This window comes from Ranitomeya variabilis, chromosome 1 (genome assembly GCF_051348905.1).
Source record: "Ranitomeya variabilis isolate aRanVar5 chromosome 1, aRanVar5.hap1, whole genome shotgun sequence".
NCBI classification, from domain to species: Eukaryota; Metazoa; Chordata; class Amphibia; order Anura; family Dendrobatidae; genus Ranitomeya; species Ranitomeya variabilis.
Window position 1 is genome coordinate 965100294 of NC_135232.1, and position 25166 is coordinate 965125459.

The 25166-nt window shown below is 43.0% G+C and overlaps 1 protein-coding gene across 7 annotated transcripts in view; it reads right to left on the minus strand.

Annotated features, from left to right (window-relative positions):
- Positions 1 to 25166, minus strand: part of SH3D19 (SH3 domain containing 19) — a 235186-nt gene that overhangs the window by 95842 nt on the left and 114178 nt on the right. Inside the window, exon 1 of one of the 7 annotated variants that reach the window (XM_077279314.1) lies at positions 9200 to 9343. The exons of 5 other annotated variants lie outside the window; for them this stretch is intronic. The gene's annotated coding sequence lies outside the window, so the exon portion shown is untranslated. Of the gene's footprint in view, positions 1 to 9052; positions 9103 to 9199; positions 9344 to 25166 lie in introns of those variants that run through there. One more of the 7 variants, XM_077279317.1, reaches the window with a different exon arrangement.

Consider the following 25166-nt stretch of genomic DNA (forward strand, 5'->3'; position numbering starts at 1 on the left):
GTTGGAGCTAGAGGTCCAGAACTTTATTTCGTCGCTGATCACCCGCTGTCATCGCTGGATCGGCGTGTGTGACGCCGATCCAGCGATGTGTTCACTTGTAACCAGTTAAAAAAAAACACACTACATACTCACATTCTGATGTCTGTCACGTCCCCCGGCGTCCACAGGGTTATGTGCTGCTGCCGAGAGCTTCCTGCACTGACTGTGTCAGCGCCGGCTGTAAAGCAGAGCACAGCAGTGACATCACCGCTGTGCTCTGCTTTACTGCCGGCGCTGACACATTCAGTGCAGGGAAGCTCTGAGCAGCAGCGCGTAACCCTGTGGACGCCGGGGGACGTGACAGACATCAGAATGTGAGTATGTAGTGTTTTTTTTTTTTTACTTTTACAATGGTAACCAAGGTAAATATCGGGTTACTAAGCGCGGCCCTGCACTTAGTAACCCGATGTTTACCCTGGTTACCCGGGTGCTGCAGGGGGACTTCGGCATCGTTGAAGACAGTTTCAACGATGCCGAAGTCGTTCCCCTGATCGTTGGTCGCTGGAGAGAGCCGTCTGTGTGACAGCTCCCCAGCGACCACACAACGACTTACCAACGATCACGGCCAGGTCGTATCACTGGTCGTGATCGTTGGTAAGTCGTTTAGTGTAACGGTACCTTAAGACTACAAAGACTTAAAATGCGCCATATTTATGAAAGAGCATGAACCCCTATGATAAATGTGGCCATTTTACTAATGCCCAAATATGAACCAACATTGATAAATCTCCACCATTGTGTTCTATAGCAGAATTAACTGATCAGAGAGCTCTCTAGTGTGATAAGAAAGAGTTAGTATAACTTAAGAGTCCACTGGGCGGGCTGGAATAAAAAAATAAAAAAAACACGAAAAGAAAAACTCCCACACAATCTCCATAAGGATGTTATATTTTGTTGGGATTCACACACACTTCAAGGCAGCAATGCCAACCACTGAGCTACCAGGCAATGGATTCTACTTCATTTAATTTTGCATTAATTGTTGGGGGCAGGGGCAGTTTTTTTTTTTAATTATTCAAATCTTTAATGCATATATTTAGTGGAGGTTGTGCCGGATGACTATTAACCCCATCCATCCCCCATAAGGACATCCACTTAACATATCAAGAGCTTTCTAAGATGTAACATTGATGTCATTGCTGATAGATGCATCAGGTAGCAATAGGCGATAGTAGCGCCTGTTTAACATATTCGCGATGAAATCCTAGACTAATACTAGATCCCACAGGAATAAAACAGCACAACAAATAACATATACCATGTAGAACCAAGGAAAAGATTTTTTCCCCTTTCTGTCCAGCAGACCATTTAGCACATATGATAGGAGCTTTCCTGATATTTATGCTATAACGAAAGAAAATACCGTACTTAACGCAAGTATCTGCAAGGTGGCTCAATGTACTATGTATATTGAAGGGTTTGTCTAATCTTTCAAGTTCAGGAGCGCACTTCTCCCAGGCTCATTGCTCGGGGAAGGGAATAAAGGGCAAGTACTCCTGATTAACAGTTCAGGCCAGCATATTCATCACACTGGTGGCCCAAAGTGTGCGCTCCCAATGCTGCTAAATAAAACAGATTTACCTTTGCAGCATCAGAAGTGCTGTAGCAAGGAAGCTGGCCTGGATAAGGAACTAACAAGGGTTGCCCCCCCATAATGGAAGTACTTACAAGCTCTATGACAAAGAGCTCGTAAGCAATGCCAATGTTCAGCCACCATTCTCTGGCGACAGTACTAATAGAGGAAGACCGAAAAAGTCAATCAATTCAGTTTCTCACCATTCTCCTCCTATTTTTTTAACATAAGAGTAATCCTTTAACGTTACATGTCCTCTGTAAAGAGGTGCTCAGTTGAGCGGGACACTCATGCAACTGTACCCTCAAATTCCACTTTTTAGCATAGTTTTATTAAAAAATTCTGATAAATTAATTTTTTTTTATCATACCTGGAACATCAACAGACTCAAAAGCCAGACACAAGCCTCACATCTAACAATAATGCAACATATATGCCAAGAATGAATGGGTTAGTAAAACCATTATTGTTAGATTTTGTTATAGGAAAGTTTCCATGGTGAATTATTAAGCAGAAGCCGGCCATGCTGACTATTTTCAGCTCATTAGCCCACTAGAGAGCTGTGTGGTTGGCACGAGACCCAAACATCACACCATTGAATGGATTAGTGAAAACAAAAGCAGCAGTCTAGAACAAAAAGGCAGCTGAACGGATCTGCGGGGATCTCGCTGAAAAGCTACAGCGGCATTAGAGGGCAGAGGCCACTTGTTGTCTTTGACGATGGCAGCCAACCCGTGCACAACCTGGTCTTTCCACAGCGCGCTGCCTGGTAGAGACACCTCCACTGAGAATCAGTACAAGGCTGGGCACAGGCCAACATCAGTTTCTGAATAGCAATGAGTACTGTGAAAGTGCTTTACTATTTACAGGAACAGGTGAGATTAGGGAGATCTACAAACTGCAGCAAAAAAAAACACAAACCTATTTGTATCATTTTCAATAATTACTTTTAGATTTAATCCGCAAGGTCTGAACGGAAGCCAATGTGTGTAGCCTACTTCACTGGAAAAATACATGGATACGCCAATGTGGCTGTAATGATCAACCAAATTCAACTGAATGAAAAAAAATGTGTACCGCATATAAAATACACACACATACATTATGAAGGAGGCCGAACTGATGGAAATTATTATTATTATTTTTTAAGTATGTCCTGTTCTTTAGAATACTATTCAAGGTGATGTACCACTACTGCCACTAAAGTCCTATGTAGTGTGTAAAGCATAATGGGAGATTAAAGCTGGTAATATGTACAAAATGCAGTCATAAACCATACCACAGTGTGCCTGTTGTAACACTGATAAGGTTATGATCTTCTTACTGCACTCACAAATCCATAATGAAAGCAGTCTTAAAGAGGACCTGTCACTTGTTGAAAAAATTGAGCTAAATACCTTGTAAAAATCCCTATGCCCCCTTGATTCTGCTGCTATTTTCCATTTTGGGCTGAGTCACTCCATTGTATAGATATTTACATGTGTTGCTTTTGGAACGCACTATGTGAAATCTCTGCTTGTAGTGCCACTGAGCATTTCTTTACCAGTCTTCTGTGGGGGCATGCGCCTTCACCCCTTACTCCCAGACGCTGCCAATCACAGCTGAACAGCTGATCTAGCAGTCTCAGAAACTACTGAACTGTGATTGGCAGCGTACGGCAGGGAGGCATGAAAGCACATGCCCACCGAGAAGACTGAAGAAATGGCCTGTTGCACTACAAATAGAGATTTCACATACTGCACTACAAAAGAAACAAATCTGAATTTATTTGCAATAGATCGATGCAGTGCAAAAAGAAAAGAAGCAATCAGGGGAGCTCAGGGACTTTTACAAGGTATTTGACTCAACTTTTTTGATCAAGTGACATGTCCTCTTTAAAAAAGACAAAATGTTGCCCTGCCAGTGTGGCCAAAACCAAGAGGTGGCTCACTCTGGTGTAGAAACATTGATACCGTTCTATAAGAGTAAAAAAAAAAAAGATTGTTGTGGCTTTTACGCTATGCGACTTTGTATATGGTAATAATATTTTTTCATCGTTGAAACTGGTTATATGCCTCCCGAGTAACCATAACCAAGTATGGAGTCTGTGCGCTATGGCACAAGGTACATGAAAGAAACTGTGAAATATCTGAACCTACCCAAAAGTGATAAAAGATAGGAGATAAACTGTGTGTTAGAGTCAAAAAAAGGAAAAAAAATACTGAATGGTTTTTAATTCAACATACCATTTCTAAGTAAGCAAAAGGCAGATAATGGGGGTCCTGCTGCTTATGCCACCTATGAACAGGTATTACCTCTTTGTTACCTTCATATAATTATAAGGCATAGGGAGAAGGTAGATTTGTGTAAAGGGGACATCTTTAATGTGGAATGGCTTTGTGCCAAAACCTATAGGTCAGTATCTATCTACGTTCCAGGTACTTATTTTGGAGATGTCAAACAAGCACTGATCTTCCTCGTTGGCGGCTCCGTCATGAATCCTATATTTGAGTCATGGGCGTTGAACCTGAGCTGCAGTGTGTGGCCTTCAATTCTACTACAATGTTTTGTGACTTTCCTGATACATCTGGCTCAGCCAACTGTGCATACTTCTTTCAATAAGGACAAAGAGATAAGTATTTGTCAGACAAAACGGCAATGCCTATCTCGTGGGAAAAAGATCCTTGTTTTGTCCAATACCCCACATCAGAATGTTTGAAAATTGTTGGAACTTGATGAGAAATATCTGACACTGATTGCTAACTTTGAAAATCTATTTGAAGCACTTTCCAAACTAATCTCAACAACCTTTTTTTGTACAGTGTCCTAATTTTTGCTTATAGACAACTTGTGGATCTTGGATCAAGCTTTGCTGACTACAAATCAAGCGTGACTGTAATTAATTGCATCTGATCATGTTGCCGAGTAGGTGCAAGACCACACATAGCAGGCGCTGATTAGCCGAGGTGTGACCTTTCCTTAGGCCGGTTTCACAAGTCCTGATATTTCCGGTACCGGAAAAAACAGTACCAGAGATATCAGTGTCCATGTGTGTACTGCGTGCAGCACACGTGTGGCAACCGTGTACGGAATCAGTACTACACGGATGGCCACCGAGGAAGTAGCACTACTGTAAGCGCTGTTCCCCAGCAGCTGGTGCTGAAGCCGGCTGGCAAGCAGGGGAGAATGAATCAATGAGAAGCAGCGGGCACAAGCTCAGTAACTAGCGGTGACGTCACCGAGTCTATGCTCACTGCCGGCATGAACTTCTCTGACCTCAGGACCGTGGCAGAATGCAAGTGATGAGGTCACGGCAGTTCAAGCTCTGTCACAGTGACCTCATCACTTGCATTCTCCCACGGTCCTGAGGTCACAGGAGTTCATGCCGGCAGCGAGCACAGTGACGTCAGCGCTAGATAATGAGCATGTGCCCTGCTGCTTCTCATTAATTCCCCAGTAGTTTACAGCCGGTTCAGTCGCATTAGCACCGCTCCCGGTTGTAAACTGTACATTCTAGTGATCAGCGAATATACTCGTTAATCGAGACTTCCCGAGCACGCTCGGGTGACCTCCGAGTATTTTTTAGTGCTCAGAGATTTATTGCCACAGCTGAATGATTTACATCTGTTAGCCAGCATAAGTGTGGGGATTTCCTAGCAACCAGGCAACCCCCACATGTACTTATGCTGGCTACCAGATGTAAATCATTCAGCTGCGGAAAGAAAAATGAAATCTCTGAGCACTAAAAAAATGCTCGGAGGTCACCCGAGCGTGCTTGGGAAATCTCGAGTAACGAGTATATTCGCTCATCACTAGTACACTCCCCAGATATGAATTACGGCGTGGGACTGACTGAACGCCAGACAAGTATGGGTATATTGTTGGTGTACTAATTATATATATATATATATATATATATATATATAATTTTTTTTTTTTTTATGGATATGGGCCCCTTACCAGCCTGAGAATAGCAGCCCACACCTGTGAGTTTTGCTGGGTTGGTTTAAAAACACAGGGGGGCTCCACATCAGGTTTTTCATTCATTCATTCTCCCCTGCTCGCGCTGCGTTCCAGCAGAGCAGGGGAGAATGGATGAAAGCAGTTTTCAGCACCAGCCTCCGGGGAACAGCGTCTTACAGTAGCGCTACTTCCCTGGCGGCCGTCCATGCACATGGAGGACAGTGTGCACTGTTCTCCGTGTGCACATGTGTGGCAGTCTTGTGGCCAGTGTGTCCGGGTGAAAACGGACACGTCTGCTTGTTTTGAACACGGACACACGGCCTGTGAAAACACGCTGACATGTGCATAGACCCATTCATTTAAATGGGTCTACGTGAGTCAGTGTCTCCGGTATCTGAGAAAACCGTCACAACAAGTACCGGAGACACTGACATGTGAAACCGTCCTTAGGCCTATTTTATACAGCAGAACCATGTGCAGCAGGCTGTAAAGCAGCACACCAAGTCGGAGCTGTAGGAGTTCTGTGTCCTGCTTTATGATGGACAAGAGCAAACCGCTGGGTTTTATGGTTTTCAATATACATGAGGAATTCCATGCAAAGTTTAAGGGAACTAGGTTTAGTCCATGGGACCCTACAGGACCATTCATAGTCTTCAGATTTCATATAGAGGTGTACAGTGTTTTTTCAAACACATTTAAGAAATAAATCATTACAGGATGCGCTTTTGCATGCTGAATGAAAGCGGTATCCTCACCTAAGGGCATTGACTCGCTAACATACAGAACTCAATGGGGCATCATACAGTAGCTCAGAAGTCCTTGCAGTTTTGTAATATGGCTAATTACATAGCTGGGTTGTGTGCACACTCTGGTTTTCTTTGTCAGATAACATTGTGAATATACCAGACACCTACAGTAAATCCAGGACATCCAAAGGCACATGCACAAGGAAGGAAAGTCAGTGTGCACCAATGTCACTTTTGATTTCAGCCATCCTTGACAGTACAGAATAACACACTAACATACAGTGGAAATGTACGGTACTTAATACACATTAAAAAGGTACGTACAAAAAGAGTCCAAAAGATAAGGTCCCGATTAGTGATGAGCGAGTATACTCGTTGCTCGGGTGATCTCTGAGTATTTGAACTGCTCGGAGATTTCGTTTTTGTTGCCTCAGATGCATGATTTACAGCTGATAGACAGCCTGAGTACATGTGGGGTTGCCTGGTTGCTAGGGAATCCCCACAAGTATTCAAGCTGTCTATCAGCTGTAAATCATGCAGCTGAGGCAAAGAAAACTAAATCTCCGAGCACTTACAAATACTCGGATATCACCCGAGCAACGAGTATACTCAATCATCACTACTACAGATGCTTTCTATGGCCGCTCTCCTCTGACTAATGGAAGTTTAGGAGTTCAGAAGCCCCCTACCCCTTCCTCCATGTACCCTAATCATAACATTGGGAAGTGGCTGACAAATGAGTGACAGCTGTTAATCAGTAATGGCTGAAAACCCGAGCAACGAGTACACTCGCTCATCACTAGTCCCGATTCATTAAGACTGGCGTTTTGCATGTCAGTCTTATAGAGGGGTCTGAAGTAATAAGATGGGCAAAAATCATTTTGGGACTGCATTTCTGGCGTAATAAATCCCGCTACTTCTGATGAATTTGCCCCTCCCCCAGCTCCGCCCATATTGGCATCTGAACAACAAAAGTCGCAAACTTTGTGCTTAACTCGGTGGTTGTGATAAATTTTGTGACTTTTCAAAGAGCTTGACTTAAACACTTTGGAATAACAAATGTTCTGTCCTCAATTCATCCAAGGTATTCAACTGGATTTAGAGAGATCATGGTCACTGCATGCGTGCTATCACGATATTCCAGTGATAACGCTCAACTCAATACATAGAATATTTTATACATCATCTAATCTGTGCAAAAACACCACTGGTCTACCAACAAAGAGCTACATTTAGGAACAATCTAAACTGCTGAGAAAGCAATCCAGTGCAGCTGTATCCTCACCTACAGGTCAGTCCCAGACGCAAGTCATAACTTTAGAAATAGAGGCGGAGAAAATGAAAAATAAACCCACAAAAGGGGAAAAAAAAGAAACTTATTCCATGAATCATTGCTGGCAATGATCCGAGACAAAACTGGGAAAGTAGGGGGTGGTGGGGAGGGTTCAAAGCAGGTCTATGCAACATCTGGAAATGTACTATATAGCTGTACACATCCCTTATAATTTATAGATCTAACATATTAACCTTTTCTATAACCATGGCATAGGTTTTATGTACAGTATACAGCTAGGAGTAAACAGCACCTCGAAGTAGTCCAGGCAACATAGCCTTATATGTTTACATTGCTAGATGTGATGTAGCATAGATATAGTGAAACGCTTTATACTTATTTAGCTTTATAAGCAAAAATAATTATGTTTGTATAATACGTTATAGGTTGTGTTCACAACATGCAATCTCTATAGTTAATGCATGACTATATAGGCTGTATTCATAACATGCACTTTCTATATAATTAATTCATGTCCACTTAGGCTGTGTTCTTAATATGCAGTCCTAGTATAGTTAATGTATGTCAATATAGGCTGTGTTCACAGCATACAGTCATTGTATAGTTAATTCATGTTGATATAGGCTGTGTTCACAACATACAGTCATTGTATAGTTAATCAATGTTGATATAGGCCATGGTCACAAGATGCAATCCTCAATTTCTATATAGGCTGTCTTCATAATATGCAGCCCCTGTACAGTTAATACATGATGATGATACAGGCTGTGTTCACAACATGCAATCCTCAATTTCTATATAGGCTGTGTTCATAATATGCAGCCCCTGTACAGTTAATACATTGTGATGATATAGGCTGTGTTCACAACATGCAATCCTCAATTTCTATATAGGCTGTGTTCATAATATGCAGCCCCTGTACAGTTAATACATGATGATGATATAGGCTGTGTTCACAACATGCAATCCTCAATTTCTATATAGGCTGTGTTCATAATATGCAGCCCCTGTACAGTTAATACATTGTGATGATATAGGCTGTGTTCACAACATGCAATCCTCAATTTCTATATAGGCTGTGGTCATAATATCCAGTTCCTGTACAGTTAATACATTATGATATAGTCTGTGTTCACAACATACAGCCATTGTATAGTTACTTCATGTTGATATAGGCTGTATTCACAATATGCAGTCCTGAATTTCCATATAGACTGTTTTCACAATATGCAACCCTTGAATAGATTATTCATGGGTTTTTTTTGCAAAAAAAAGAGATTACGGTAGATCCAAATAGGAACAGATGAATACATTTCTCCTCACTCCTCACATAGGATACTACCATGTATGTACATAACACATAGAAACATATCTACTTTTTGTACAATAGACAAAATATAACTGATAAGTTCCCAAACAGAGATGTAGCAGAGCAGAGCTGAGCCGAACCGCTCATACCCTTCGTAGTATCACGGTGAGGTGTGTGTGAGCCAATGTCTCCTTTTCCATCTGTTTCCCAGAAATAAATAGAATTATAGAAGAAGTTACGACTCTGTCCAGCAATCCATAGGAATATAGACAAGGCGCACCTAGTCCAGGGCTTACCTGTAGGCGGAGGAAGAGACGTTACTCTTTGCTGTATGGTTTGTTAATTGCAATGTAGTGTCTACACTAACAGTCAGCGAGCGACAGATGAAAACACAGCAGCAGCAGCAGCAGCATCCATAGTGAGAGGCGGAGGAGTGCAGGGATGGGTCCTGTGTTACCACACTATGACTGGGAGAGCTACACTGGTCAAAGAGCAGTGAAGGAATGCAGCCATTCAGGAAGTGCCTGGTTCCTCCTCATTTTCTCCACTCCACAGAGGAAGCCAGGCTGAGGGCAGAACTTTCTCTACTTACCATGTGAGGGAAAATGATACACATTTACAGCTTATGACCACTTTTATTACCACCACCTACTGTTCACTGTCTGAACTGCACAAATCTCAACAGTCATTATTATGTCAGCTACCAGAGAAACACAGGAGATGGAAGGCAAAAAACGACCACATGGTGAATAAAGTCGCTGCTTGCTCCTACCCCCGATTACATTGTGATTGATAGAGCTTTATTCCAGACATAATTACATTCACTTATTGATCTTCCAACCACAACTGCTGGAAGTTTTGCTCCAAGCATTTACTGCCCGTTTAGTAAAATAACAATTTCTAATCTGTATTTAGACTCCTTTTTTTGTTAAAGCGGTTGTCTACATCTTTTCTGATATATATGTATATATAAAAATCATAAAAAAAAAAAAATGGCTCAGCATTTTTTACAAAAATATACACTTACCCACCGATCCCGTCACTTACTGACTGTACCTGCTGGAAAAGGAGGCAAGCAGGCCGGTTGGAACAAAGTTGTTTTTTGTTTTTGTTTATTTTTATTTTTTTTTTTTGGGGGGGGGGTTTGGTGACAGAAAAACTGACAACCAACCACTTAAAGGGAAGGTGCCATCAAAAAATTTTTTTTTCCAGCGATTGAAAAAATGTAAAGAATTAAATGTTTACATTTTCTTAAAAAATATTAGCATTTGTTTATAATTCAGTAAAATATGAAAAATAATTTTAAAAGGTTTGGCATTTCCACTTTTAAACACTAGGGGGAGCAGCTAATGAAATTTGACAAAAACCTAGTGTACAACTAGCTCACATTACTGCACTGCAGTAATTATGGGCGGAGTCTGCTGACATGTGTGATGTCTCCTCTCCTCCCCTTCTGGGTGTTTGCTAAGGGATAAGAGAGGATGATATTCAGGAACCCAGTGAGCAGCCATTTTGTTGGTGACAAGTAGACGGTCACCGAGGATGGCAGGCAGCAAGGATTCTGGGAGATATGTGGTGGAGGGAGCAGGGTGACAGCAGCACAGAGTATTTCAGGAGAGCAGTGTGCTGGTCTGTAGGGGGGCACAATGTTCAGTGCGCGGAGCAGCCAGGGATTGTACATAGAGCGCTGTCTTTTATACACATGGATGGACCGTCTCCTCAGAAATCCAGGAAACATTTCTGCAGATTGATGACCTGTTCTGATCCAGACTTTGCATGCAGACCCCATTCCCCTCCTTAGATCCTGTCTTCTCCATCCTGTCCTGGCGATGTGTGAAAGCGATACGACAGGCGAAGTACGGGGTGACGCTGGGAAGGAAATGTAGCCATATAGTAACGATAAAAATGAGACCCCTCTCTTCAGATGCCTCACCAGCCCTGACTGCACCTAACTGGAGGTCATCTTGCCCCCTCTATTACCCCAGACCCACGTGCAGGTGCTCAGCCAGAACCACCATAGAATGGGTCCGCTTTCTGAAGTTAATACTGCCATAGTGTTCTCACATAATACCGCCATATATAATCACACATAATAATGTCCTATAGTTCTCACATAATACCATCATATAGATCCCAAATAACAACGCCATAGTGTTTTCACATACCGACATATAAATCTCACATAATACCGCCATATAGATCACACATAATATCGCCATATAGATCACTCATACCGCCATATAGAGCACACAATACCGCCATATAGAGCACACATAATACTGTCTTATAGTTCTCACATAATACCATCATATAGATCGCAAATAACGACGCCATAGTGTTCTCACATAATACCGACATATAGATCTCACATAATACCGCCAGTGTTCTCACATAATACCACCATATAGAGCACACAATACCGCCATATAGAGCACACATAATACCGCCATATAGAGCACACATAATACCGCCATATAGATCTCACATAATACCACCAGTGTTCTCACATAATACCGCCATATAGATCACATATAATACTGCCATATAGAGCACACATAATACCGCCATACAGAGCACATATAATACCGCCATATACTGCACACATAATACCGCCATATAGATCTCACATAATACCACCAGTGTTCTCACATAATACCGCCATATAGATCACACATAATACCGCCATACAGAGCACACATAATACCGCCATACAGAGCACACATAATACCGCCATATAGATCTCACATAATACCACCAGTGTTCTCACATAATACCGCCATATAGATCACACATAATACCGTCATATACTTCTCACATAATACCGCCATATAGATCACACATAATACCGCCATATAGGTCTCACATAATACCGCCATATAGATCACACATAACGGGGGAGAGGAATGCATAGGAGAGGATTAGATACACCGCTCAGCAGTCAGTATCACACAGGACAGTATTAGATAGTATTAGTATTAGATACACAGCTCAGTCAGTATCATACAGGATAGGATTATATACATGGCTCAGCCCTCAGTATCACAAAGGATAGCACAGCTCAGCAGTCAATATCACACAGGGGAGGATTAGATACACATCTCAGCACAGTAACACACAGAATGGGATTAGATACACGGCTCAGCAGACAGTATCACACAGGATAGGATTAGATACATGGCTCAGCAGACAGCATCACACAGGAGAGGATTAGATACATGTCTCAGCAAAGTGTCACACAGGAAAGGATTAGATACTCAGCTCAGTCAGTATCACACAGGATAGGATTAGATGCATGGCTCAGCAGACTGTATCACACAGGAGAGGAGTAGATACACAGCTCAGCACAGTAACACACATGGGAGGAGATAACTGCTCAGAGTCAGCACCACAAGGGATAGGATTAGATTCCCTCTCCCCCTCCCCACTGATACTTGCGGCTCCCTGCTGAGTCCTTTCTCCCTCCTGTCCTTGGTCTCCTCCATCTCCTCCTCCTATAACTGCAGGGCTCCTGCGATTATCCTGGGAAGCTGGAGCTCACAGCACACTGTGAGCTCCAGGAAGATGGCACTGATCTCCTGCCTCTGCTGTGGTGTGGACGGCTCAGGGGGCGTGGCCAGACAGCAGGGAGCAGCTTATAATGCTAGGTATAGAGTCGGCTCCCGACTGCAGGTCTCTATGCCCAGGGCAGCTGTATTTGCAGAGTGTAAGTGTCGTGCAGCTACACTTACACTCCTGCAAAGCAAAATGGCGGCGCCCAGTGGCTGAAAAAAAAATTAATAATAAAAAAAATGTTGAAGTTAAAAAATGTAAATTTGTATTAAAAATAATTGTTTATATAAACAATCATTTTTAATACAAAAAAATAAAATGCGGCACCTTCCCTTTAAAGGGACTCTGTCAGCCCCTCCAGCTGTTAGAAACTAAAAGAGCCACCTTGTGCAGCAGTAATGCTGCATTCTGGCAAGGTGGCTCTTTTAGTTATTGGTGCATTCAAAGCAGAAATAAAGCGTTTTATAATTTCGCAAAAATACCTGTCTTTAGCCCTGGAGGCAGGTCTTAACCCCCCTGCTGCACACGCCACACTGCCGTCACTCAAGGCTTCTTCGGCGCCGCCTCCTCCGCGCTGTTTTCAAATCAAATCCGGCGCCTGCACAGTTTTGTTCTGCCTGGGGCAGGCGCAGTGAGCGCTGCCCGTCTGACCTTAGATGCAGTCTCGCAGACTGCGCCTGTGCGGCCACCCAGCTTGTGAATCCCAGCCCCGCAGTGTGCATAATGCTGCACAAAGGATTATCGTTCTCAGCAGCACATCGTCATTATAACAAATTGATCCAAACCTTATATACCCTAAATAAAAACGTCGGAAAAGACGGTCTCGACGCACCAAAAAACGTTACATGCAACGTTTTTTGGTGGCGACGGACCGATGCAACTGTCACACGACGGTTGCGACGTGTGGCAATGTGTCGCACTGCGTCGCTAATGCAAGTCTATGGAGAAAAAAAACGCATCCTGCAAGCACTTTTGCAGGATGCGTTTTTTCTACAAAACGACACATAGCGACGTGCAGTGCACGACGCTAGTGTGAAAGTAGCCTTAAGCCTTACAATGCTCCTCTAGGAAATTAAATATGCAAATTGTCTCTTCAGAGAGGAAGAGGACTAGCACTCTAGCGCCACCTATTGGAAGTAGCAATCCTACAAGTCAATATTGGCCATCTAACGAGCCTCGTCACATGACTTAGGATAAAAGCCAAACCATAATCTCAATTTGCAGACAGTTTCAGGATACTGCTCCTCATCAGTGCAAAGTGTGAGAACTGGTTTGGCTGGGTGAGAGGTGTCTGACCTGGATCCAAGGGGTGACATGTCAAACCTGCCATGCCAAGCTGAGGAGACTTTTAAGCCTTGTGCGAAACAGGTCGGTCTGGGTCCTGCTTTGCAACCCCAACCCATGTAGTCTGAGGTTTGCTTGTACATAGCGAGGAACTGTTCCATTTGTGTATACCTTATCCTGATCAGGTGACTTTGATCAAAATCTTATTTATATGCACTGTTATTATTTACTTAATGCATGGCATTTTTTCATTATTTTTAGCCTAGGTTCTGTTAATGGACAAAGTGTGAATGCATACCCTTATACTAACAGGTGTGCCTGCCCGTTTCTTTGGTTTTGCTTTAAAACCTCAAACTATTCAAGCACTCTACAGATTCCACATACACAAATGTTAATTACGTTTACAGTACAGACAGTTGGAAGTCTTACATAGCCTGATTACACAGGCTACCCCCCATTTCGAATGCACCTTAAAGAGCTATAATAGATCGTTATGTGTGCAAAGGCTACCATTGTTTTCAGCAGCGCAAGTCTTGTTTACACAGGATGATCCTTTGTGCAAAAATAAGAAAGGCTCATTGCAGCCTGTTTAGATTACATAATTATTGTGAACCTAGTGTTCCAAGCACTGCTCATTCACAATAATCTTGGATTGTAAATGGACGTTAACTACAAGTAGGGATTACTAGGCATCATTCTAGCTGATGATACAGGGTTTTATTATCTAACACACCCCTGGGAATCTCAGGAACTATGCACAGCACACAGCCTGTATGACAGTATAGTAGCTGCAGGTATGGGACTTACCATGACAAACAGAAAAAGTTTTGATGAAATATTAATGAACAACTCATTTAAGATCTGGAGATTTATACACAATGTACCGGCTTTGCTGATCTTAGAAAAAGAAGTGAAAGATCAGAATTTATGAAAATATGCAAAAATCAAAAACGGGAAAAGCTGTTGAGAGTGTGTTCATGATGAATAACACTGTTTCTGACATTATGAATACATTTTACACCAGTGTTTCCCTCTAATGGACTGTAGTCTCTGAGCTAGTGGGTGGAGACCAGCTGTCATAGTGTCTCCCATACACAGCACACACAGACATGGGAGATTCCATCGTTCCCATCTCATGTAGGAAAAAAAAAAGTTACAAAGTAGCAGCTCTTTTATGAGCAAACATGGAGATCTACTCTTAAAGGGGCCATGGGCGACCAAGACATAATGTGGTTGGTCTTTTACTCAATAATAATAAAAATAAGATAAATAAGTGGTCAGCCCCCTTATTTAAAAAAATAAATACCCGTATTTTCCGGCGTATAAGATGACTTTTTAAGCCCTAAAAATTGTCCCAAAAGTCGGGGGTCGTCTTATACGCCAGGTACGGCATGTGCAGGGAGCGATCCTGGATGTTCCCAGGGTCTGAAGGAGAGGAGACTCTCCTTCAGGCCCTGGGATCCATATTCATGTAAAAAATAAAGAATAAAAATAAAAAATATGTATATACTCACCCCTCCGAGAAGCCTGGCTGTCACCGCTGCAAGCGTCTGCCTCCGTTCCTAAGAATTGCAGAGCGTGAAGGACCTTCGATGACGTCACGGTCAGGTGACCGGTCACATGAGCGGTCACGGACCAATCACAGGACTGCGACGTCATCGAGGGTCCTTCATGCTCTGCAATTCTTAGGAACGGAGGCAGACGCTTGCAGCAGTGACAGCCAGGCTTCTCGGAGGGGTGAGTATATCCATATTTTTTATTTTTATTCTTTATTTTTAACATGAATATGGATCCCAGGGCCTGAAGGAGAGTCTCACGCCGTATAAGATGACTGGGCATATAAGATGACCCCCGTCTTATACAGCGGGCATATCCCAAATTCCATATTTTATATGGAAAAGTTGGGGGTCGTCTTATACGCCCGGTCGTCTTATACACCAGAAAATACGGTAGCTCATAAAGAAACTGAGCCTATGGAAATAATTTGAGATACAATTTTACTAATTTCTTTATAAACAAGAACAAGAGAGACCTGTTTTCCCCTTCATGACCAGGCCAAATTTTACAATTCTGACCACTGTCATTTTATGAGGCAACAACTCTGGAACGCTTTAACGGATCCCAGTGATTCTGAGAATGTTTTTTCATGACATATTGTACTTCATGAGAGTGGTAAAATTTATTCGATATGACTATTTGCGTTTGTGGAAAAAAAAAACTGAAATTTGGCAAAAATTTTAAAAATGTTTCAATTTTCAAACTTTGAATTTGTATGCCCTTTTTTTTTTTTTTTTAAGAGACCACATCACATTTGAAATGACTGAGACCTATACAGTAATAATTCACCACACTCTTGTGGATTATCATGCAAAATTAGCTTATAGATTATTACCACACAATCTGGGAGCGTAACAGAATACTGCTGTGCTGTGGAAGCGATATATACAAAACGTTTCGGCTCCGCCGGATCCTTTATCACACAATCGCTTGTTCCAGTGCCAGATAAGAGAAGGGTACAAAGAGAAGGGATGAAGATCCCTGTAGTGTCACATAGAGACTAGTCATATGTTAATGTCCATGTAGAGGTGCCGGATCACCATCCATGGCTAGTGGGGATCTGTAAGGGTAGATATCAATAGCGGTGCTCCCGCACCTGGCTGAGAGGCCTATATGATAGAAAATACCCAAAAGTGACACCATTCTAAAAAACTGCACCTCTCAAGGTGCTCAAATCCACATTCAAGAAGTTTATTAATCCTTCAGGTGCTGCACAGGAATTTTTGCAATGTGGAAGGAAAAAATGATTTTTTTTTTTTTTCACAAAAAATTTTCTTCAGACCCCAATTTTTTATTTTTACATAGGTAACGGGAAAATTCACCATGCAATTTGTTGTGCAATTTCTCCCAAGTATTCCATGTGGGTGAAAAGTACTGTTTGGGAGCACGGCAGGGCCGTGAAGGGAAGGAGCAGCTTTTGACTTTTTCAATGCAAAATTGTCTGGAATCATTACCGAACGTTTGGAGAGCCCCTGATGCATCTAAACAGTGGCCACCCCCATAAGTGGGGTCATTTTGGAAACTAGACCCCTCAAGTATGTGTGGTGAGCACTTTGGACACCCAGGTGCTTCACAGACGTTTATAACGTTAACCTGTGAAAAAAAAAAATCCCATAAAATTGTTGTTTTAGCCCCCAATTTTTAAAGTTTACGCAAGGACAGCAAGAAGAAAATGGACCCGAAATATTGTTGTGCAATGTCTCCTGAGTACACAGATACCCCCCATATGTAGTTGAAAACTACTTTTGAGGCACTGTGTAAGGGCTCATTTCCACATGCGAGGCACACGTCCGTATCTTGCATGTGGAAACCAAGCTGTGGCGCCGGCACTTTGGAGCGGAGCTGTGCAGCTCCATGTGTTCCTATGCGGCCGCACGCTCCGCTCTGGAGTGCCGGCTCCACAGCTTGGTTTCCACATGCGAGACACGGACGTGTGCCTCGCATGTGGAAATGAGCCCTAAAGCTCAGAAAGGAAGAAGCCCCATATTGCAGTTCAGATTTTGCTGGAGAGTTTTCTATATTTTGTTTGAGTTGCACTTTTGAAATCAGGTTATGATTAAGAAGCATCGCTTCGAAACGCGTCAACCTTGTTAATTAATTTCTTGTGGGACTGTCTCCTTGGATATGATATCTAATCTATGTCAAGTTTGAACTTTACCCTGATACTAGGTTTCAAAGCATGAAATAAAGCCTGTGATTTTATCTGAAGTGCTAGATCCATTTCTTCATTTTTCTACATGGATTGCTTCCCCCCATGGATTGATAGGTGAGCTGATAATTTTTTTCTTTCGTGTTTTCCAGGGGCCATCATAGGTTCCTTAGTTCCAGTGAAGGGAAATCTTAAGCATACAAAGACATTTTGGACAACTGTATGCTGTCAACATTGTAGTAAAGGTTTGGAGAAGGCGCTTTTCTGTTCCAGCATGACCATGACCCAGTGAACCTGGTGAGGTCTATAAAAAGAATGGTTGGGCAAGTTTGGAGTGGAAGAACTTAACTGGTCTGCACAGTGCCCAGACCATAACCCTACATTGTTGAACGAAGATTGTGACCTGCTCGTCTAACATTAGTGTCAGAGTTCACAAATGCTCTTTTGGATAAATAAATCCTTAAATACACACTCCAAAATTTGTAGAAAGCCTTCTCAGAAGAGTGGAAGGTGTTAGCTTCAAAGGGTGGGAGTGGAAGAAGGAGGGAATAACTCCATTATTTAAAAATAAGCAGACTTTTCATACATTATTTACTATTCTTTTGTCTTCTTAATTTTAAGCATATCAAGGAGTCTGGATCCTGAAACCCCCTGTGATGTGTCCATACAACAGAAAGCATAGACTGGATTTAAAATGGAAGTTCAAGAAAGGTTCCATAGGTGTAATCTCTAGGTGTACTAATAATTTTGCCTATAGCTATGCACGTATCCAAATGTATTAAATATTACAAAAATATTTCAAATAATATTTTAAGCAGTTTAATATCTACTTGTCAAAAAAGCCCTGGTGAATAAGCAGAAGATTATTTACTGACAAGATAGGCAAGAAACACCTTTGCCTTATTACACCTGAAGAGGGCAGTGTAGATTGCGGCTCCATGGCTTCAATATATATAACAGGATGTACAATACAATTGAAAAAGGAGTACAAAGTGGAAAGGGAACTGGATATGTCTGTACCAATGCTCACTTCCAATTTTGCTGTGGCTGTATTAAAGTTACCCACTGTGCTAGATATTGCAGAACTAAGGTCTCATAATATTGATCGTGTTGATGATTGTATTAAACCATCTTTATTGGGCAAGCAATAATGCAGAGATATTGGCATTGTTTAACTCCTTAACCATACCTCCCAACTTTTGAAGATGGGAAAGAGGGACAGAGTTTGCGGCAAATTTTAGGCCACACCCATTCATAACTAGTCACACCCATATCCACGTCCCAACCACACCCATTTAGCACTGCTGATCACAGTTTCATATACAATAATTATAAACAAAAACAAAATATGGCCACACAGTGCTCCATACTGTATAATGGTCACATATGATGCTCAATACTGTATGATGGCTACACAATGCTCCATACTGTATAATGGCCACACAATGCTCCATACTGTATAATGGCCACACAATGCTCCATACTGTATAATGACCACACATGATGCTCCATACTGTATAATGACCGCACATGATGCTCCATACTGTATAATGACCCCACATGATGCTCCATATTGTATAATGACCGCACATGATGCTCCATACTGTATAATGACCGCACATGATGCTCCATACTGTATATTGGCCGCACATGATACTTCGTACCGTATAATGGCCACACATAGCTACTCCTACACATGCGGCTGCACTCCGTACACTTTGCACACACGGCTCCGCTCCGTACACACGTGCTCTGCTCCATACACCTCACACACGCGGCTCCGCTCCGTACACCACGTACACATTTAGCTCCGCTCCATACACCTCGTACACACACAGCTCCGCTCCGTACACCTCGTACACATTTAGCTCCGCTTCATACACCTCATACACACGGCTCCGCTCCGTACACCTCATACACACACGGCTCCGCTCCATACACCTCGTATACATTTTGCTCCGCTCCGTACACCTCGTACACATTTAGCTCCGCTCCATACACCTCGTACACACACGGCTCCGCTCCATACACCTCATACACACACGGCTGTGCTCCGTACACCTCGTACACATTCAGCTCTGATCCATACACCTCGTACACATTCAGCTCTGATCCATACACCTCGTACACATTCAGCTCTGATCCATACACTTCGTACACATTCAGCTCCGATCCATACACCTCGTACACATTTAGCTCCGCTCCATACACCTCGTACACACACGGCTCCGCTCCATACACCTCATACACATTCAGCTCCGCTCCATACACCTCGCACACACGGCTCCGCTCCATACACCTCGCACACACATGACTCCGCTCCATACACCTCGCACACACACGGCTCCGCTCCATACACCTCGCACACACACGGCTCCGCTCCATACACCTCGCACACACGGCTCCGCTCCATACACCTCGTACACACATGGCTCTGCTACATCCACACTGTAAACACCTCCTGACCCCACACACAAGGCAGCTTACTTACCTCATCTAGCAGCACCATGGCAAGTTGGCAACCAGCACAGCTGAGTCCTGCAATTCACGGAGGTCCCGATCATGTGACCCCCTGACTCCTCCCCACCTGTGACCTCATCACAGGTCCTGTGCGCACAAAGCAGGCAGCCAATATGTGGTGTAAGGCTCTGTGGTGCAGGGATGACCGGCTGATACGTACTGCACTGCATACGGAAGGGTAAGGGGCATGGCTTAACACAAGTGGGCGTGTCGGCTGCTTCTCCTGCTGTCTGTGGGAAGCAGAGTGTCCCGTGCGGGACAGTGGGGCAAAGCATCAAAACCGGGACAGTCCCGCACAATGAGGGACGGTTGGGCGCTAAGCCTTAACCCCAGGACCTTTTTTTCGTTTTTGCAATTTCATTTTTCACTCCCCTCCTTCCCAGAGCCATAACCTTTTTATTTTTCCGTCAATATGGCCATGCAAGGGCTTATTTTTTGCGGGACGAGTTGTACTTTTCAACAACACCATTGGATTTACCAGGTAGTGTACTAGAAAACGGGAAAAAATTTCCAAGTGCGGTGAATTTGCAAAAAAAGTGAAATCCCACACTTTTAGTATTACATTATTTATTATTATGCCTATGATACAGCAACTTTTCTAGATATAGCTTGCATACTACTCCTAGTTTTAACAGCTATCATATTAGCAAGTCATTAACACCTACAGCATTATTCATTGACCTTTGTTTATACCTAGCCATTATGACCCCATTGAGCCATGATTTGTATGTGTTTTAAATGTGTTTTATATTTGTATGTGCACCTGTTGTTGCTTCAATAAAGCTGTTTTTTTTCACATGTATATCAGGTGTGTGCACCTCTATTAGCGTTTCCTTTTTCTTCCCTGAGACCCTAGGAACAACGCGATGTGATTGCGTTGTTCCGAGCGTCTCCTCTGTCGTCCTCCTCCCTGCAGGCCCCAGATCCAGTGAAACACTTGGGGGTTCAAAGTTCTCACAACACATCTAGATAAGTTCCTTGGGGGGTCTAGTTTCCAATATGCGGTCATTTGTGGGGTGTTTCTACTGTTTAGGTACATCAGGGGCTCTCCAAACGCAACGTGAGGCCTGCAGACCAATCCATCTAAGTCTGCATTCCAAACGGCGCTCCTTCTCTTCCGAGCTCTGCCATGCGCCCAAACGGTGGTCCCCCCCACATATGGGGTATCGGCATACTCAGGACAAATTGGACAGCAACTTTAGGGGTCAAATTTCTCCTGTTACCCTTGGTAAAATAAAACAAATTTGATCTGAAGTAAATTTTTTGTGAAAAAGAGTTAAAATGTTCATTTTTTTGTAAACATTCCAAAAATTCCTGTGAAACACCTGAAATTTCTTGAATGTGATTTTGAGCACCTTGAGGGGTGCAATTTTTAGAATGGTGTCACACTTGGGTATTTTCTATTATATATACCCCTCAAAGTGACTTCAAATGTGATGTGATCCCTGAAAAAAAAAAATGGTGTTGTAAAAATGAGAAATTGCTAGTCAACTTTTAACCCTTATAACTCCCTAACAAAAAAAAATTGGGTTCCAAAATTGTGCTGATGTAAAGTAGACATGTGGGAAATGTTACTTATTAAGTATTTTCTGTGACATATCTCTCTGATTTAAGGGCATGAAAATTCAAGGTTGGAAAATTGCGACATTTTCTAAATTTTCGCCAAATTTCCGTTTTTTTTTTCACAAATAAACGCAAGTAATGTCAAGGAAATGTTATCATTAACATGAAGTACAATATGTCACAAGAAAACAATGTCAGAATCACTGGGATCCGTTGAAGCGTTCCAGAGTTATAACCTCATAAAGGGACAGTGGTCAGAATTGTAAAAGTTGGCCCGGTCATTAACATGCAAACCACCCTTAGGGGTTACGCAGCATCGGTTACCCCTGATCGAATACCACAGGTGGCGTCACAAACTTTTATTATTCAACTAACCCTTTTAAAGACCGTCCCTTTCACATGGGCACCCAGGGCCACGGACCGGGTCGCCGCCGCCGGAACACATCCCTTTAAGTACAAAGTACCCCACGGCCCTGACGGGCGTTCCATAGAAACGTTCTTTTGATCGCCTGTTACTGCATTTTAATGCAATGTCACAGGGACCAAAAAAAGTAGCTCTGGCGTTTTGACTTTTTTTCTCGCTACGCCATTTGGTGATCAGGTTAATCCTTTTTATTTTATTGATAGATCGGGCGATTCTGAAAGCAGCGATACCAAATATGTGTAGGTTCGATATTTTTTTTATCGTTTTATTTTGAATCGGGTGGAAGGGGGGCGATTTAAACTTTTATATTTTTTGTTATTTTTTTCATATTTTCTAAAACATTTTTTTTTATTTACTATTGCCATGCTTCAATAGATAGCTCAGATCGCCTCTATGTAGTAGAATTACAGGCATTGCTATGAGCGATGATCACAGGGTGGCCCTCATAGCAATCTGGCATCAAGAACCACAGATCACGTGACGGGGGTCACCGGTGCGCACATTTCTGGCCCGATGGACGGAACTGCGAATTAAATCCCACTGTCAGAGTTTGACAGTGGCATTTAACTAGTTAATAGACGTGGGAGGATCGCGATTCCGCCCACGCCTATTGCGGGCACGTCAGCTGTTCAAAACAGCTCGGCTTTGATGCGGACTCACCGCTGGAGCCCACATCAAAGCGGGGGTTCTGCCATCGGACGTACTATTCCGCCCGATGGCAGAAAGGGGTTAAAATTTCAGGGGTTGGACAGATTGGCCTATCACTGGGGAAAGCCAGAATTTCCCTTCCTGGTAGATCTAACACATTTTATATATTAAATCTGTTAAAGCTAGTCGTAGACAAAGTCAAGAGCTTTTTACTAATTATTTCTTTTTAAGCAGCTAATCGTGACAAATGGTTGAAATTTTCAAAAACTCAGCAGATGACAAATAATGTGATCAGATGTTATGTTCCTCGATGTAATTTTAATAACCTAAAATAAAAGCATACACAGAAACACCAATGTTACTTAATGGTAGCCATTTTTCCATGACCCATGACAGCACACCAGAGAAATGGATCCACCAACCGAGGAAGGAAACGTACTGAAATAAAAGGGCGCCACCTCTCCCCAGCATCAGTTGAGTTACAGAGCATGAGGACCTCCTAAAAAAAATTATGAATCCTACCGTCACCAACATCAATTCACCCACTTATAGTGAAAGTCCCAAGGGGGAACTCTTGGAATAGGAACTAGTCTGAATCTGTCACATGATTTTATAAATCTCGATATCCATTTATTAGCTGCGAGATTATGATTGTATAATGTGCACAAGGCTGAAACCTGAACCTTGAAGGTATTGATAGCTAACCCTAGCTCAAACCCCTTCTGGAGGAATTCTAAGATGGAACTGATTGGGGCCTAATTTCCCAAATCTTTTCCTGAGAACTCTAAAATGTTTTCCCTGTTCTGCCATTAATGTTTGTTGTTATGAGTTTCCTATTTATCAATAACGTGGAAACCGCGCCAGGAGAAAACCCCTTCTGACTCAACAACGCCCCATCAAATTCCATGCTATTAGATGGAAACTCTTCACTTGAGACTGGCAAACAGGACCTTGAGTGAGAAGGTCTGGGATCTCCTGCAGAATCCATGGATCCGACACTAACACCTCAATAGGGAAAACCATGGTCTTTTTGGCCAAAATGGAGCAATCAAAATCCTTGCCTGATGCTCCCTGATCTTCTTCAAGACTGCTGGGTTCAAAACTATTGGAGGAAAGAGATATACCATTCTTAAGTTCCAGGGGACCTGAAGGACATTTACCGCATAAGGGTTTTCCATTGGGTTTAACAAACAGTATTTCTCCACCATCCTGTTCTGTTTGTAGACAAACAAGTCTATTTCTGGAAATCGAAACAAGTGAACTAATTGCTGAAACACCCGGGGGATTTAGGGTCCATTCCCCCGGTTTCAGTGTGTCTCAGCATAGGAAGTCTGCCTAGGTGTTCTCTGTCCCCTTTATGTGCAGTGCTGTTAGGGACAGTAGGTGTTGCTGTGCTAGATGGAACAGATGGTTTGTGGCCTCCATTAGGGAGTGGGACCTTGTTTCCCCTTGGTGGTTGCGCCATAGTGGTTCGGTTGTCTGACATGACATGGACGTGGTGACCAAGGAGGGAAGAAAGAACGCCTTTTAGAGCCCTTTCTACTACCTACAATTCCTTCAGTTTTGATGATTGACCCTTTTTGTAAAGTGACCATGAACTCTGAATTGTTTGATCTCTCAGGTGTGCCCCTCAACCTGATATGCTCACATCTGTTGTGATAATGTCACTTATTGGCTTCATCCATTGAACCCCTAATGCTAGGTTTATCCTGCCTGTCCACCACTAGAGGGATTCCCCCCAAGAAAGTGCTACCTTCCCTTATAAATGCCTTCTTAGCAACCTCTGTGCGGACAGTTTTTCCCACTGAAACTGCCTCATGTGTAGCTGGGACCACATCACCACTGGGATGCTGGATGTTAGAGTTCCCAATCAGGACATTGCTTATTAGAACATTGCTTTCCTCAAAGTCATTTTTGGAAAATCAATTGCTGCAAAACGTAAGGGCTACTCTCTTGTCCTTTTTCTCCTCGGGTAAATGGCAAGTTTGAAGCTTGGAGAGTTCAGAATGATGCCCAGGAATGACTGTATTCTTACTAGATTTAGCTTTGACTTGATTGCATTTAAAAGCAGCCAAGATCTTCTAAAACAACTCTTAAATCTTCCAGTTGTGTAGCACAGTGCTCCTCTAATTTCCTCACTATCAGGAAGGCGTCAAAGTAAAGGCCCCGTCTCACATAGCGATTTACCAACGATCACGACCAGCGATATGACCTGGCCGTGATCGTTGGTAAGTCGTTGTGTGGTCGCTGGGGAGCTGTCACACAGACCGCTCTCCCCAGCGACCAACGATCAGGGGAACGACTTCGGCATCGTTGAAACTGTCTTCAACGATGCCGAAGTCCCCCTGCAGCACCCGGATAACCAGGGTAAACATCGGGTTACTAAGCGCAGGGCCGCGCTTAGTAACCCGATGTTTACCCTGGTTACCAAAAAAAACAAACAGTACATACTCGCCTTTCGGTGTCCAGGTCCCTTGCCGTCTGCTTCCTGCTCTGACTGAGCCGCCGTACACTGAGAGCAGAGCGCAGCGGTGACGTCACTGCTGTGCTCTCACTTCTCACTGTACGG